We start from the raw sequence: 17767 nt of genomic DNA, 5'->3' as shown, positions 1-17767 counted from the left end.
AAGGGCTAGAAAATTAGGCAGCTAGCACTTATTTCTAGCACTAATTATCTAACTATGGGCCTCATTTTCTAAAGTATCGCAGGCCTGCGATACTTTAGAAGATGAGGGGCGGGGGGCCGAAATGGGGGGCGGACCTGCGCTACCCAGCAGCGATCGCACCGTCGCGTTGTGATCGCTGCCGGTTTCGCACCCAATAGCGCCACCTTAGGAGGTGTAGCTATTGGGAGTGAAATAGGCAGCGAAAAGGCACTTACCTTTTCGCTGTGCACGCCGTCGTCGTGGAGTCGGCCTCGGTGAAGCCTCGACTCCTCCTCTTCCGGGGCCGACTCCGCCCCCATTTTGGGATTGCACGCGAAAAGGGACATTTCGCGTGCGAAACGTCCCTTACCATGTGCGATATGTTTGGAAAATAAGGCCCTTAGCCAGACAAATCTCAATACTGCAAAAGCAGGCTGACCAAACTTCCTTACTCATGAAAAATCATCTGGCAGCTCCATTCCCTACCCCCATAAACAAATAAAGAAATAAGCACACAAATAAATAAATAAATACATACATAGATAAATAACGATTTGCCAAGCAAGTCATTCCTTTTCCCATACCCTCCCAATATTCATTTAAAAAAAAAAAAATTGCCCCATGGGCCCTGTCCCTTTCCCTCCTCTTTTCTACTTTCCTCACAACAACTTTCCATTTCTGAAGCATATCTTTTTCACTCTAAGTGCTTCTTTCACTTCACTATTTAATCATGCTGGCAGTTGTTTTGTCTTCCTTCAACCTTTTCTCAAGCATGGGATATGTTTTATTTGGGCTTCCTGTATAGTAAACATTTACCATGCCTCATGCAATCCTTTAATTCTTGCAACTGTCCCTTATAGTTTTACTCCAATTTCCTAATTTTTTCATATGTTTTCTTTTTAAATTTAAATGCTTCTGCACTAGTAGTTTTACTTAAAGGCCTCCCTCCAAATTTGACTGTATTATGATCACTATTTCTAAGCAGCCCTACCACTGTTTCACCTTGCTCTACTGCCTACATTCCACTGAGGATTAGATCTAAAATAATTTACTCTCGCGTTGGTTCCAGGACCAGCTGTTCTATATAGGAATAATTGAAATATCTCATTATTATTGTGTTGCATTTGCCTTTCTAATTTTTGTTAGCATTTCACTGATTCTTCATCAGAAAGATGGTAGTATACCCCTAATGCTTTACGCTTCACTATCACCCAAGACATTTATATGCATACATAGGTCAATTTTTAAAGATATCTGTTTATATAAATTAATCAGATTTAACAACTGTGAAAACTTTTGTGTCATTGTCCAATTTGAGCATCTCTGTTGCTGCTCCCATTTCAAGATCATTTATAAATATGTTAAACAAGCAGTGGTCCCAGAAGAGATTCCTGGGGCACTCCATATTAACCTTTCTCCATTGAGAAATGTTATGTTTCTGTATGGATGTGAACCCTGGGCCAAGGTGAAAGGTGTCTCCGCCCACAGGGAGGCATAGTCTCAGCAGCACAGGACACAGGTGTAAAGTAGAAACTTTATTGTGCAGGACAAAAGGCAGAGCCCGTAGAGCGGGGAATGCAAGTAGAAAGTTTAGAGCTATGGGGTATACCCAGAGAGGTGTCAGTGATGAGAAGGTCCAGTAGTGACCCGCAGAGCAGGGTAAGCCAGGAAGTCTCTGTAGATGAATGGAGGTTACTTCAGAGGTGCAGATCCAGTGGTGGCCCGCAGAGCGGGTTATGCCGAGGATGTCAGTAGTGGTGATCGTGAGGTAGTCAGAGGTACAGATCCTGGAAGTGGACTTCATAGCTGGAATGGCACTTCCCTGTAGCTCAGGGTATATTGGAATCAGTAGAACTGAAGAGAGAGTGGTAGTGGCCCGAGACACGGGGTATGCTGTAGGATAGCTTCAGGAAGTCTGGAATTATAGAAAGCAGTAATAGGTACTCACACGAGAAAGTCCCAGGAGAATGTCCTGAGCAGTGGGACAAGAAGAAGTCCAAGGCAGAAGGCCCTCCAAGGAGCAGATAGCCAGAACGCAGAAGAGCCCCCAAGGAGCGAGTACTCAGAGCGTCCATATGCCAAGAAGGAATCTGGAACAGAGTTCGAGACTGGAGCGTATTCAGCAATGAGGGAACTCCTTGCTAACTCATCTTAGCAATGGACTGGTCAGCTTAAGTACAGCAGCGAGATGACGTCATCGGGAGGGGATGCCCCCGAGGTTCCCGCCATGACGTGTACAAAGGAGGCCCTTGCACGCGCACGTGCACCTTAGATAATTCCGGAAGTAAGATGGCGGTCGGCAGTGCCCACGCCATCCCAGGGATGCTGGACAGGTTGGCCTTTGCTGGCAGAGGCCTCCATTCTTCCTAAAATAGATGGAGCAGGGAAAAAAGAGGTGACCATTTAGCCTTACTCTGTTTTTTTAGCTTTTAACAAAGTCCACAATAGAACACTGCCCCCTATCCCATGAATTTTTAATTTCCTAAGGAGCCTCTCATGAGGGACTCAAATGCTCTCTAGAAATCCAGATACACTATATCAACTGGCTCACCTTTATCCACATGTTCATTTATGCCCTCAAAAATTGTAGCATATTGGTGAGGCAAGACTCCCCTTGGCTAAATCCATGTTGGCTTGCCCCATTAAACTATGTCTATCTATATGTTTAGTAATTTTGTTCTTTTTGATAGTGTGATGAAGTGCAACCAGCTTTGAGGCAGGAAAACCTGGGCTGGATTAAGGATGGGAGAACCAAGACCCGGGTTAGGCAACAGAGAGTGCTTGAGGGTCGAAAAAGAACTACAACTCCCAGGTTCATGGAGGCACAGCTGAACCAATGGGCGAGAGAAGATGCTGATCAGGCAGCTGAGCTGAGCTCCTGTGAATTGGACACACCCGAACCAATGGTGGTAGAGGAGGAAGGCGTACCAGAATGGTTCATGTGGCCTGAAAAGCCAAGCTCCTCAGGGAATGTGGAGGAGATGAACATCGATTCCCCAGTGGATGAACCCTCGGAATCCAGCATGGAAATGGAGTGAGTGACATTGCTGAAGGAAGGGGAATTTAATGTGTTTTGGGGAATGTTTTTACTTTAGTTTGGCTACACCGTGTTTTTCTGTTTATTGGAGTGGGAAGGCCACAACCTGCTGCACAACCGGAGGGGAGTTGGGGCGGGTTGGGTGGCTAGAGAAGCCAGACAGTGTGTCCCTGTGCAAGAGGGAGTTTTTGGTAGTCCATCTGCGGCTGGCATTGGGAACTACAGAAAAGTAAAAGACTGACACATTTTGACCACAAACTGTTTTTGTGTTTATTCATTGGGAGCTTGGCTAGACTGGCTGCCAGGCCGTTCCCTAGTATAAGGGCAGGCTCTATAGAGGCCTGGAGGCCCACAGTGGGACCGAAAAAGCGAAGGGCAGCTGAGCCCAGCAGCGGAGATCTCTGAAAAAGGAGAAACTTAAGGACAGTGCGGCGCTGGAATTACCCTCCTGTGAGTGACGTCAGAGATGACCCTCTAAATAAATGGTGTCAGCAGTGGGATTTGCGGAGTTCACTTGCTGGGGAGGCTGAGGTGCCGAGACTTTGTGGAAGCGCTCATACCAGCCTGAATAAGGTGCAGAGGGGGCGTACGCAGGAGGATTCCAGCAGAGGGCATAGGACGTTGAGCGGGGGAGACACAGGAGAAGATAGCCTTGTTGAAAAAAAAAAAGTGTTACTAGAAGGGAGTACTTAATAAGCAGCCAGGCACTCAGGTGTGGGTGCGAGGAGGAGGACCGGGAAAAGTTAGAAAGGGGTCTGGTGTCGCATGGCCGCACTTGGGTCCCTTCTTGTTCTTTTTTTTTTTTTTTTTTGCAGAAGAATGGCCTCCGAAGAGATTCTGAAGTGGCTAGCGAGCCAAATGCAAAACCAACAAGAAGGAATGCAGCAGCTGGTCTGTCAACTCATTGAGCATAACCAACAGCAGCAGCAGCCCCCGATACAGCTGCTGGAGAAACTCCAGAAGGCTTCTCAGCTCTGGAGAGTTCAACAAGGCTCAGGACCGGCAGGTACTGCACAAACTGTTACATCTCGGACATTCATTTGGAAAAGATGGTGCCAGGGGATATCCCTGAAGCCTTCTTGGTAACTTTTGAGAGGGTGGCCAGTGTGGCAGCCTGGCCCAGGGACCACTGGACTGCAAGGCTGGCCGCATGCCTGGCAGCAGAGGCACAGGCAACCTATAGGGCCTTAGCTCCTGAACAAGCCATGAATTCTGCCTTAGTCAAAGTGGCAATTTTGGATTGATTGGGGGTAACCAGGACTCCTACCGGAGACGATTTAGGGAAACCTGTTTTGGTCCTACTGACCACCTGAGGGCACTGGCCCAGTGTCTTAAGGACTTGGTGTATTGCTGGCTGGAACCAGTAGTCAAGATTATAGAGATGGTTAGAGATGGTTGTGTTGGAGTGCTATATTGATGCCCTACCCCCAACGATTAGAAATTGGGTGGCTAGACAGGGTGCCAGTGGGCTAGAGAGGGCAATCCTCAATACCAAGAGGTACTTGGAGGTGGAGGCAGCTATGGGGGACTCTTCACTGCCCCCAAGAGTGATAAGGTGGCAGGCATAACCCATTCCAAACACAGTGACAGGGAAGCTCACCCTAGGGATAAACCTCCCAGTTCAAGGAAAGATGGTCAGCCCCAACATGAAGAGGGAGGTGGTTGAACACAGGGTAGACCGCAAAATCAACTGAGGTGCTACAGCTGTGGAGAGACAGGGCACTTTCACAGGGAGTGTCCAAAGGATACGATAGCCTATACGCAACCAGTGAGGCAAGAAGGAGGGTAACCAATCCCTATCTCCAATGGGTAAAAGTTAATAGGCACTCTGTACAGGGTTTAATAGACACTGGGACCAACCAGTCATTGATTTCAGTCCAGACAGCTCAGGCTTTAGGCCTGGATCCTCGGAAAGCCAGGGTTGAGACCTGGTTAGGTGTGTGCACGGACATGCAGTAAACCACGCTGTGCAAGATGTGTGGATGCAATGGGGTGCGCACCATGATTCAGTAGAGGTGGTCCTGGTAGAAGGGATACCCATGTCCCTAATACTGGGCCGTGAGTGGCGATGTCTGGCCAAAGTAGTACAGGCCAAACAGACTTTCGTAATCACTAGGGCTCAGGAATAGCTAGGCCAAAATAGGGAACAGATGTTAGGGGAGGTATTCCCTTTTGAGAAGAATGGGGTGGTGGATACCTCTGGGGGGATCCGCAAGCCAAGAGCGCAAAGGAAGAAGGAAAAGCGTGGGAGGATGGACCTGAGAGAGGAAGGAGCTGAGGATGTTGGCATGAAGGAGATAATGGGGACCCTCTTGACATGGTTCCCAGGGTTTGTGGAAGAGCAACAGAAAGACCCTGCATTGAGGGTGGCCTGGGAGAAGGCTAGAATGTCAGGGCGGAAGCCTCTAATAAAGAAATAAAAGAATACCCCTGCTTCGTAGTCCAGAAGGATTTTTAATATAAAGTGGAGGAGGGGCTAACTGAACAAGATCCCCGGATGCAGCTGTTAGTGCCGGCCTGGTTCCAGTGGGATGTCCTGTCGTTAGCCCATGATCACCCTTTAGCCGGGCATTTGGGAATTCACAGCACACTAGCGAGAGTGAAAAGACAGTTTTTCTGGCATGGCATCTACCAGATGGTCAGGAAGTTCTGCCGGTCATGCACGAACTGTCAGTTAGTGTCTAAGCAAGCACTACCAAAAACACCCTTAGTTCCGCTACCGGTAGTGCAAGACCCCATGGATAGGCTAGCAGTGGATATAATAGACCCCTTAGAGAAGAGACGATGTGGACACCAATACATTATGTTGGTGATGGACTGTGCCACGCGGTTTCCTTGGGCAATTCCGTTAAGGTCCATGGCTGCCTGGGTTATAGTGCAAGAATTGATAAAAATCTTCTGCCAATTTGTGTTCCCGAGGGAAGTCCTGACTGATAGGGGAACACATTTTATGTCATGGGAGCTAGCATGCCTATGGGAGCAATTCAGGGTTAGACATCTGCGCACGGCAGCCTACCATCCCCAGACTGATGGACTGGTAGAAAGGTTCAATCAGACCCTGAAGGTTATGTTGCGTAGTTGTTTGCAGGATGATTCAGTCAATTAGGATCAGCTTATTCCCTTTCTGTTGTTTGCCATGAGGGAGGTACCCCAGGCATCCACGGGGTTCTCCCCATTTGATTTAGTGTTTGGCCGCCAACCCCGTGGGTTATTGGATGTAGTGCGGGAACATTGGAGCGGGGAGGAAGCACCCGTTCAGGATATAGTAAGCTATGTGAGGGATTTAAGAGTAAGACAGCATGTGGAAACAGCCCTAGGTTTGCCTAGAGAAAACTTGCAACAGGCACAGAATCGCCAGAAAACCTACTATGATAAAGGTGCTAGGGATAGGGAATTCCCTGGATTGAAAGGCAGGTCATGGCAGCAAACACCTTACTGGAAGAGGACATGGATTTAGGCCTCCAAATAGAGGAAATGAACCAAGTAGAGGGAGTGGTGATCGGGGAGGAGTTGTTGCAGGCCCAAAATCTACAAGTAGAGAAGATGGTCAGGCAGGCTAGGGATGTATTTTCCCCATTGCCCGGTCACAAGGACCTAATTGCCCATAGCATAGTGACACCCCCCCCCCCCCTGGAAAGGTAGTCAGGAGGAGACCCTACCACTTCCCAGAAGCCATGCAAATAGAAGTCAATCACCAGGTAGAGGAGATGCTACAAAGGGGGGTGATTGTGGAGTTCAGCAGTGCGTGGTCCCATAGTACTGGCTCCAAAGTTGGACAGCACCATGTGATTCTGCATTGATTTCCAAATGGTTAATGCCATTTTGAGTTTTGATGCATATCCTATGCCCAGGGTGGATGAGTTAGTGGAAAGGCTGGGTACTGTACAATACCTTACCACCCTGGATCTGATGAAAGGGTATTGGGAAATTCCATTGAAAAGGAGTTCACGGGAGAAAACAGCATTTGCCACTCCGAAGGGACTCTATCACTTTGTATATATGCTGTTTGGCTTGCAGGGAGCTGCTGCAAGTTGTCAGCGCCTCCTAAATATAGTGCTGAGCCCACACATGAGTTATGCAGCAGCATATATGGACGATGTAGTGATATACTCTGCAGATTGGGAGTCTCATCTTCCTCGGGTCAAAGCTGTTTTAAAATCTTTAAGGGAGGCGGGTCTGAATGCTAACCCAGCTAAATGCAGGCTGGTCCAGCGAGAAGTGAAGAACCTGGGACATCTGGTGGGAAAAGGAGTGGTACGTCCACTCATTGACAAGGTACAATGCATTAGGGACTATCCCCAACCGGAGACGCAAAAACAGCTGAGGGCTTTCCTGGGACTGGTAAGATATTATAGGAAGTTTATCCCCCACTTTGCCGATCTGGCGAGCCCACTAAATGACTTATTAAAGAAAGGGGCACCTAGCAAACTAAAATGGGGAGCCATAACAACCCAGGGGTTCGAACATCTCAAGTTAGCTCTTTGCCAGGAGCCGGTATTGAAGGCAGTGGATTTCTCCCTGCCTTTTGAACTGCAAACCGATGCCTCGGGAGGGGGATTGGGAGCAGTCCTTTTCCAAGTAGAAAAGGGAGAGGAACATCCTGTTATGTATTTAAGTCGGAAGCTGCATCCCCATGAAAAGAGGTATGCCACCATAGAGGAGTGCTTGGCTGCCAAGTTGTCTATAGAGGCCTTGAGATATTATTTGTGTGGTAGACACTTTATTCTAGTCACTGATCATGCGCCCTTATGGTGGTTGAACATGATGAAAGATTCTAACATGAGGCTAACCTGATGGTACCTGGCCTTACAAGCCTAAACCTTTGAGGTGCAACACAGGGCTGGAAAGGAGCATGTTAACGCTGATTTCCTTTCAAAGTTAGAGGAAGAGGCTGGAACCCCTTGCTCAAGGGGTTCCAGGATTTTTAAATGGGGGGGGGGGGGTGTGTGGGTGTGTGATGAAGTACAACCAGCTTTGAGGCAGGAAAACCTGGGCTGGATTAAGGATGGGAAAACCAAGGCTCGAGTTAGACAACAGAGGGCACTTGAGGGTCGAAAAAGAACTACAACTCCCAGGATCACGGAGGCACAGCTGAACCAATGGGCGAGAGGAGATGCTGATCAGGCAGCTGAGCTGAGCTCCGGTGAATCAGACACACCTGAGCCAATGGTGGTAGAGGAGGAAGGCATGCCAGAATGGTTCGTGTGGCCTGAAAAGCCGAGCTCCTCAGGGAATTTCGAAGAGATAGACATCGATTCCCCAGCAGATAAACCCTCGAAATCCAGCATGGAAATGGAGTGAGTGACATTGCTGAAGGAAGGGGAATTTAATGTGTTTTGGGGAATGTTTTTACTTTAGTTTGGCTACACCGTATTTTTTCTGTTTATTGGAGTGGGAAGGCCGCAACCTGCTGCACAACCGGAGGGGAGTTGGGGCAGTTTGTGCAACTCCCAGGCAGGGTGTTTGTTTGGCTGGAGAAGCCAGACGGTGTGTCACTGTGTAAGAGGGAGTTTTTGGTAGCCCATCTGCGGTTGGCAGTGGGAACTATAGAAAAGTAAAAGACTGACACATTTTGACCACAAATTGTTTTTGTGTTTATTCATTGGGAGCTTGGCTGGACTGGCTGCCAGGCTGTTCCCTAGTATGAGGGCAGGCTCTATAGAGGCCTGGAGGCCAACAGTGGGTCTGAAAAAGTGAAGGGCAGCTGAGCCCAGTAGCGGAGATCTTTGAAAAAGGAGAGACTTGAGGACAGTGCGGCGCCGGAATACCCTCCTGTGAGTGATGTCAGAGGTGACCCGTGACAATAGTTTCTAACATTTTGCCTAGCACAGATGTCAGACTCACTGGTCTGTGGTTTCCTGAATCACCCTTGGATTCCTTTTTAAAACTTGGCATTATATTGGCAACCCTCCAGTCTTCAGGTACCATAACCAATTTTAATGATAGTTTACAACAAAAGCAGTTCTGTAATTTCATTTTCCAGTTCTTTCAGCACTCTGGGATGTAAGCCAACTGGTCCAGGTGATTTGTGACTCTTTAGTTTGATAATTTTCCCTAGTACATCTTCCAGGTTGATTGAGGTTTGCTTCAGTTCTTCTGAATCATCAACATTAAATATCATTTCTGGCATGGGTATCTGTCTTATATCTTTCTCAGTGAAGACCAAAGCAAAGAATTAATTTAGTGTCTCTGCTACGGCTTTGTCACCCCTAAGTACCCCTTTTACTCCTTGATCACCTAATGGTCTTATGGACTCTCTCACAGGCTTTTTACTTTGAATGTACCTGAAAAACTTTTTATGAGTTTTTGCTTCCATAGCAAGCTTCTTTCCAAATTCTCTCTTTCCTTCTTTAATCAATGCTTTGCATCTAACTTGCCAGTACTTAGGCTGTTTCCTGTGTTCTTCATTCAGATCCCTTTTCCATTTCTTGAAAGATGTTCTCTTAGCTAATATGGCCTCCCTCACCTCCTCTTTTAACCATGCCAGTAGTCATTTAGCTTCTACTTTTTCTAATGCATGGAATACATCTGGTCTGGGCTTTCAAGATGGTATTTTTAAACATAGCCTATGGTCTTAACCTTTGCAACTGCTCCTTTCAGTTTTTTCTTAACATTTTTATCATTTTATCATAATCATCTTTTTGAAAGTTAAATGGTGTTGTGATAGATTATTCTTTAGTGTCCTCCCTCCAGTTATTAAGTCAAATTTAGTCATGTTATATGATAAAATTTGGTCTCCCTATTGGACATATCGGAATAAACATCCTTCCTAAGGACTGCAATATGGACCTTGTGTTTGGACATGTTGTGCTTGTTTGTTTATCTATAACCTCTATGTAATTTTGTCAATTCAATCTTTACTGCTTGGTATTTTGATTTTGCTCCCTTCTTGGGGGGGGGGGGGGGCTCGCTGTAGTTCTAATTAAGGATTATATCCTTTCTCTTTTTTTTTTCTCAGTAGTGTTCTGCTAAAATAAACTTATTTAAAAAAAAAAAAAAACTTCCTCCTGAACCTTCCTATGTTCAGTGGTCTCCTTCCTAAAACGTTTTTATATTCCTGTCTAGGTGATGCTTGAGGTACACTACCTTCACACAAGGCATACAAACCAAACCAATCTCATGCCAATCAGCACCCCAGCTGTCTATAATCTTAATAATGAAACTGTGATCTACAATGGCAGTTCTAACCCTTACCTCCTGGATACATGTTTCTAGAGACACATCATTGGTTCAAAAGGATTGCAAACTGGCTAAAAGACAGGAAACAGAGTAGGATTAAATGGACAATTTTCTCAGTGGAAGGGAGCAGGCAGTGGAGTGCCTCAGGGATCTGTACTGGGACCCGTACTTTTCAATATATTTATAAATGATCTGGAAAGAAATACGACAAGTGAAATAATCAAATTTGCAGATGATACAAAATTGTTCAGAGTAGTTAAATCACAAGCAGATTGTGATAAATTGCAGGAAGACCTTGTGAGACTGGAAAATTGGGCATCAAAATGGCAGATGAAATTTAATGTGGATAAGTGCAAGGTGATGCATATAGGGAAAAATAACCCATGCTATAGTTACACAATGCTAGGTTCCATATTAGGTGCTACAACCCAAGAAAGAGATCTAGGTTTCATAGTGGATAACACATTGAAATCGTCGGTTCAGTGTGCTGCGGCAGTCAAAAAAGCAAACAGAATGTTGGGAATTATTAGAAAGGGAATGGTGAATAAAACGGAAAATGTCATAATGCCTCTGTATCGCTCCATGGTGAGACCGCACCTTGAATACTGTGTACAATTCTGGTCACCGCATCTCAAAAAAGATATAATTGCGATGGAGAAGGTACAGAGACGGGCTACCAAAATGATAAGGGGAATGGAACAGCTCCCCTATGAGGAAAGACTAAAGAGGTAGGACTTTTCAGTTTGGAGAAGAGACGGCTGAGGGGGGATATGATAGAGGTGTTTAAAATCATGAGAGGTCTAGAACGAGTAGATGTGAATCGATTATTTACTCTTTCGGATAATAGAAAGACTAGGGGGCACTCCATGAAGTTAGCATGTGGCACATTTAAAACTAATCGGAGAAAGTTCTTTTTTACTCAACGCACAATTAAACTCTGGAATGTGTTGCCAGAGGATGTGGTTAGTGCAGTTAGTATAGCTTGTTTAAAAAAGGATTGGATAAGTTCTTGGAGGAGAAGTCCATTACCTGCTATTAATTAAGTTGACTTAGAAAATAGCCACTGGTATTACTAGCAATGGTAACATGGAATAGACTTAGTTTTTGGGTACTTGCCTGGTTCTTATGGCCTGGATTGGCCACTGTTGGAAACAGGATGCTGGGCTTGATAGATTCTTGGTCTGACCCAGTATGGCATGTTCTTATGTTCTTATCACCTTGTGTTCTGTCCTATCTACATGATCATTAGTTTCTGCCACATCAGGATGAAATTCTCCATCCAGGTAATCTTCCTTCTCAAAGAGCACAGAGGCTATTTGAATAGAGGAGGGGCTGCTCTGTTTTGTTCCTGAAAGTCTCCTCTGCATACCTCTCTATATGCTTTCTTACTGTTGTTTCTCTTCTTATGTAGCCATATAACATGATGCAGTAAGAGGATGTAAAACATTCCCAGATCTAGTAAACCCAGTAAGGAACAGAAAGCCTGTATTGCTATCCCTTTGGTAAGTGACTGAGCATACTTTTAATTTAATTTTTTTCCTGTAAATAATTTTTCCATATTATATTTGTATATCGCTGGTTCCCATATGAATATTTGTTTTGGGCATGACAAAAAGCACATGAGTGATAAAGCATAAAATGATGTGCAATATGGTGTGAGGGAAAGGATTTTAACAAAATCCAAGTGCATCTGTTGCTAACTCTACCCTTCTTCTACACCTGGCCCCACCACTTTGTGGCACAGGTAAAACTACCCATTACTGTATATGAAACAGTTGTCAGTTTTTATACTTTTACCCACAGATAAGAAGGGCAATATTCAGCCCTTGATTTTACTAAGGTAACTGCTTAGTTACCTGGGTAACATTATTTGAAAATTAACCTCTTTGTGTTCTCTTGCAATTCAATTCTATAAATGCAAAAAAATAATATTAAAATATAGGAAAAGAAATGTGCTTCCATGATATGAAGCTTGAGATCAACCACTATAAGTGACTAAAGTTCTTTAAAACTAGGACATCGAACTGCTGTTTCTAAAATCTCTCATGTGTTCACAAGAATGATTATGGACCAAATTGCCTGGAAGATAACTGCAATTTAACTGACAACTTAATTTGTTCATTTCTACTCAGACAGCCCTGAAAATGAATAAGCATATTTCTGTGAGCACAGGGTAATCATTTTATATAATTCATCATTTAAAAATAGTTTGGCAAAGTTTTGAATTTTTATCACTGCACATTTCAGGACTCTAGTAGTTTGTCCCAAATTCATATCCCCCCAGTATTCAAGATATATTATTGTACAATACAAGTTATATTTATATGTTGACCTCCTTCAAAATAGTAATTCACAATATAATAAAAATACAATGAAATAACATACAAAAATACAACAAAGTATCAACAAATGCTAACAAACCTAAACATATCCCCAACTCTGATCCACTCTCTCACGAAGGACAGAAGCAGAGGTAAGCAACTAGTACCAATTTTCATAGCAAAGAAATAGTAGAAATCACACTCCATAACATTTCTGTTTAACTCCTGATTAACCCCCTATGGGATGTCACTTCAGGGACAACCCTGCCCCCTGGAGTAGGCCTTTACTTATTGTAAGCCCTCACTGACATCAGCAGGAGAAGGATGGGCTGCAGGTAAACACCAGAGCCAGGACTGCAGCAGCTGGGGCCAGGGGTGGATTGGCCTACTGGGGGATTGGGCATCCGCTGATGGGCTGGTTTCTCCGTCATATTTTTTTTTTAAGCTTCCTGGTCCGAAGAAAAGGTTGGCATGGCTGTAGCCTGTAGAGAAACCGACATGATCACAGCAGAGTCCATTCTGCCATGGCTCAAAAAGAGGCATATGTGGCCACAGCCGACTCCATTTTTCTGCGGCCCGAAGAGAGGTCTGTGAAGCTGCGTCAAGCCCCATTGCTGACACAGCCAAAAGAGAGGTCTACTTGGTTGAGGAAGAGCCAATCCTGCTCTGGCTGAAGAGAGGCCTGTGTGGCTGAAACCTTCTCCCTCCCAACCCCCATCTTGCAAGAGCAGCTGGTAGCAGTGACCTTCTTCAACATCCCTTCTGGCTTTGAGGAGCAGTGCTGCTGTCCCACAGCAGCCAAAGACAAGCCCAGAAGAAAAAGGAAGGCCTGAAAGCTCTTTGAGCTCCTACCATGTGACAGGGGCTGGCCAATGGCATGGATACCCTGTCACATGGTAAGAGCAAAGGGCCATCGGCGCCATCTTTATGAGTGGCAGCCGATGGCCCGAGAGTGGGAGATCGCTCCCCGTGCCCCCCCCCCCCCGGACCACCAGGTAATTTTAAAAGGTTTTGGGGGGGTCAGGAGGGTTGGGAGGCTAAGGGGGTCGGTTTAAAGGGTCGGGTGGGTTGTTTTTTTTATCGGGCCATCGGCGCCATTTATATTAATGGCAGCCAAAATGGCGCCGATGGCCTGCGAGCAGGAGATCGCGCCGGGACCCCCCCCCCCCCCCCCAATGGACCACCAGGTTATTTAACATTTTGGGGGGGTTCAGGAGGGTGGGAGAGGGTAACAGATTGGTTTTAAAGGGTCGGGTGGGGTTTTTTTTATCGGGCCATCGTCGCAATTTATATTAGTGGCAGCCAAAATGGCGCCGATGGCCTGCGAGCAGGAGATCGTGCCGGGACCCCCCCCCCCCCCCAATGGACCCACCAGGTTATTTAACATTTTGGGGGGGTTCAGGAGGGTAAGGGATTGGTTTTAAAGGGTCGGGGTGGGTTTAGGGGTTGTTTTGGTGTGCCGGTTTTCCTGCCCTCCCCCCAAATAATTCCCGTGCCCAATTTAACGATGTTTGACGATAAATCGGGGGAATTTGTATTGTATCGCGCACTCTAACGATTTTTGACGATTTAAAAATTATCTGATGATTTTTTTAAATCGTCAAAAAACGATTCACATCCCTATTGTTAATAGATTATTAAACTCCTCTCTTTCCAGGAGGAGATCCATAACAGACTGCTACTCCTCCCCCTATAGGAGGAGCTCAATAACAGATTGCTAACTCCGAGCAGCAGAATTATAAAAGATTGCCAACTCCTCCCCTCTGGAGGAGCAGATCTACATCAGATTGCTAACTCCTCCCCTCTGGGGAGCAGATCTCCAACAGAAGCTTTGGCAGCAAGCAAGAACTTTACATCATGATGCAGCAGTACTGGACTGGGGGCACTCATTGTGAGCACATAAGCAGCAGCACAACAGTAACATATCTGTGCATGTGTGTGTGTCTGTATCAGAGAGAGTGAGCGAGAGAGACACAACCATACACATTTTATCTGTGAGAGAGAGTATGTGAGTGGGTGTCTTTCTTTCTGACAGACACAAATCCACACTCCATATATTTTTGGATCTAAGAAAGCATATGCGTCTTTGTGTGTATCAGTGTTATCTACCAATAAAGTTTTTGCAATCTAAAAATCTGTTTGTGACTGAGCATGTGGGTATCTGACACTGGCTGGCAGTTTCATTACTTGCAACTGGTTCAAGGGCCAGACTGGTAATCCAGGATATATCTCTATAAAGGATATAAGCAGATGTGTAAGGGGCCTAATCAATTTGCATTGATGGAATGAGGGCTGTAGCTCTGCTCACCCTGGTCTAGAATGTGCTCAATTTCTTAGTTGTTTACATGGATACATAGATACATAGAAATGATGGCAGAAAAAGACCAAACAGCCCATCTAGTCTACCCAGCAAGCTCCCACACTTATTTTCCCATACTTATCTGTTTCACCGACTACCAAGTTCAGGGCCCTTTTTGGTAATTGTTTGATTCAAATTTCATGCCACCCCCTGCCGTTGATGCAGAGAGTAATGTTGGAGTTGCATCAAAGGTGAATCGTAAGGCTTAATGGTTAAGGGTAGTAACCACCGCATCAAGCAAGTTACCCCGATGCTTGTTTACTCCAACTGCATAGATCATTGCCTTGTTGGATGTTGTCTGAATATAAATCCTCTTTTCCACATTTCCCCCTGCCGTTGAAGCATAGAACAAGGCTGTATATGCATTCAAAGTGAAGTATCAGGCTTAATTGGTTTAGGGTGGTAACCACCACAATAATCAAGCTACCCCCATGCTTATTTGTTTACCCAGACTGTGTAGTTCAGTCCTAGTTGGTTGTTGTCTGAATGCAAATCCTCTTTTCTACATTTCTCCTTGCCTTTGAAGCAGAGAGCAATGTTGGAGTTGCATTAACCATGTGAAGGCTTACTGAATAAGGGTAGAAATCACCAGGTAGTAGCCACCATTCCAGCAAGCCACCCCCCATGGCTCTTCTCTTCATTCCCATCCTCTAGCTTTTATGCCCCTTTGAAATCCTTCACAGTTTTAGTCTTCACCACTTCCTCTGGAAGGGCATTCCAGGCATCCATCACTCTCTCCATGAAGAAATACTTCCTGACATTGGTTCTGAGTCTTCCTGGAGTTTCAAATCATGACCCCTAGTTCTACTGATTTTTTTCCAATGGAAAAGGTTTGTTGTTGTTATGGTTATTAATGTTTTGGTAGATCCTTGGACACTGTGGCAGCTGACCACGTCCACGGGGGTCAGTCCTGTGAGGGTCAGCTGATTCTGGACACACAAACACAGATTTGAATCTTTTATTAAACAGTTTTGGAAACCACCAGAGGTGGCAGTAGTGAGTAGTGGATGTTGAGCCCGGCTGGGCAGGTCTCCCACAGAACGCTGGAACAGTGAATCCTCTGCTGGCTGTGCTGTAGTGGAAGAAGGCTGAGAGTTATGAGTATACAATGAGAAGCATTCGGAGTCCCAGGTAGAATTAGGAGAAGCTCTGAGACAGGGAGAGCAGGCCCTCGAGGAGCGAGTACCTGATCCCTTAGAGCAGAGAGACTCAGTTGTATTGTACTCAAGTAGCAGTAACAGAGATTCCACTAGACGAAAGGTCTGGCACTGGAACAGAGGGCAGGCCCTCGAGGAGCGAATACCTGGTTCCAGTGAAGCAGTACTGTGGAATAGATGGTAGTCGTACTCACAGATGGAAACTGTTAGTGAAATCTTCCAAGTAGAAAGGTTTGAAGATGCGGGCAGCGACTCAGGGAACATGGGCCCTCGAGAAGCGAGTACCAGTTTCCTGATAGCACCTGATAGAAGCAGAAGAGGCCCCCAAGGAGCGGTTACCCCGTTAGCAAACCCGAAGGGTGTAAGAGTTCCAGATAGCACTGGAGTGGCAGAGCAGCTTCGGTATGGAGAGCGAATCCCATCCGTAAGGTTTATGTTGCTAACTAGATGAGCTAGGAAATACTGTAGGCTTAAATATCTGGGCAGCGTGACGTCATATCAGGGGGACGTCCCTGAGGTTCATGCCAACGTGGAAATAAAGTTGAGGGGGGCGTGCACGCGCACGCCCAAAGGTACCTTGGAGGAGCATGGCGGGAGGCAGCACCAAAGCCGGTCCAGGGACGCCGGAGAGGATGGCAAATGATGCCATGGCAACCAGTAGTCTGAGGTGAGTGGGAGGAGCCGCAAAAAGTAAGAGGTAGGCTGGGCGAAGCCATCGAAGACCAACGATCGCAACAGTTGTTGACCATGGATCATTAAAACCTTTCAAGTGTCATAAAGTCTGTATCATATCAACCCTGCTCCTCCTCTCCTCCAGGGTATACATATTTAGGTTTTTCAATCTGTCCTCATGTCATTTTATGAAGACCATTCACCTTTTTGGTCACCCTTCTCTGGACCGCCTCCATCCTGTCTCTGTCCTTTTGGAGATACGGTCTCCAGAACTGAACACAGTACTCCAGGTGAGGCCTTACCAAGATCCTGTACAAGGGAATCATCCTTTCTCTTACTAGATATTCCTCTCTCTATGCAGCCCAGCAATCTTCTGGTTTTAGCTATCTCCTTGTCACATTGTTTTGCCAACTTCAGATCGTTAGACACTATCACCCCAAGGTCTCTCTCCTGTTCCGTGCACATCAGCGCTTCACCCCTCATCAAATACAGTTCTTCCAGATTTCCACACCCCATATGCAAGACTCTGCACTTCTTGGCATTGAATCTCAGCTGCCACATCTTCGACCACTCTTCCAGCTTCCTTAAATACCGTCTCATTCTCTCCACTCCTTCCGGCATGTCCACTCTGTTGAAGATCTTAGTATCATCTGCAAAAAGACAAACCTTACCTACTATCCCATCCGCAATGTCGCTCACAAAGATATTGAACAGGACCGGTCCCAACACGATCCTTGCGGCACTCCACATAACACTGCTCTCTAGGGATGTGAATCGTTTTAGGACGATTAAAATTATCGTCCGATAATTTTAATATCGTCTTAAACCGTTATGGAACACAATACAATAGAGATTCTAACGATTTATCGTTATAAATCGTTAGAATCGTGAGCCGGCACACTAAAACCCCCTAAAACCCACCCCTGACCCTTTAAATTAAATCCCCCACCCTCCCGAACCCCCCCCAAATGAGTTAAATAACCTGCGGGTCCAGCGGCGGTCCGGAACGGCAGCGGTCCGGAAC

The 17767-nt window shown here is 45.9% G+C and overlaps 1 long non-coding RNA gene across 1 annotated transcript in view; it reads left to right on the top strand.

The window, feature by feature from the left end:
• The first annotated feature begins 8235 nt into the window (after positions 1-8235).
• LOC115080249 overlaps positions 8236-17767 on the top strand; it is a 59888-nt gene continuing 50356 nt past the window's right edge. The window contains exons 1-2 of the long non-coding RNA XR_003853547.1: positions 8236-8352; positions 11646-11736. This is a non-coding gene — a long non-coding RNA (uncharacterized LOC115080249). The remainder of the gene's footprint in view (positions 8353-11645; positions 11737-17767) is intronic.

This window comes from Rhinatrema bivittatum, chromosome 1, assembly GCF_901001135.1.
Source record: "Rhinatrema bivittatum chromosome 1, aRhiBiv1.1, whole genome shotgun sequence".
Lineage (NCBI taxonomy): Eukaryota > Metazoa > Chordata > Amphibia > Gymnophiona > Rhinatrematidae > Rhinatrema > Rhinatrema bivittatum.
The sequence above is the reverse complement of the archived record's forward strand: the minus strand, read 5'-3'. Positions and strand labels throughout refer to the sequence as shown.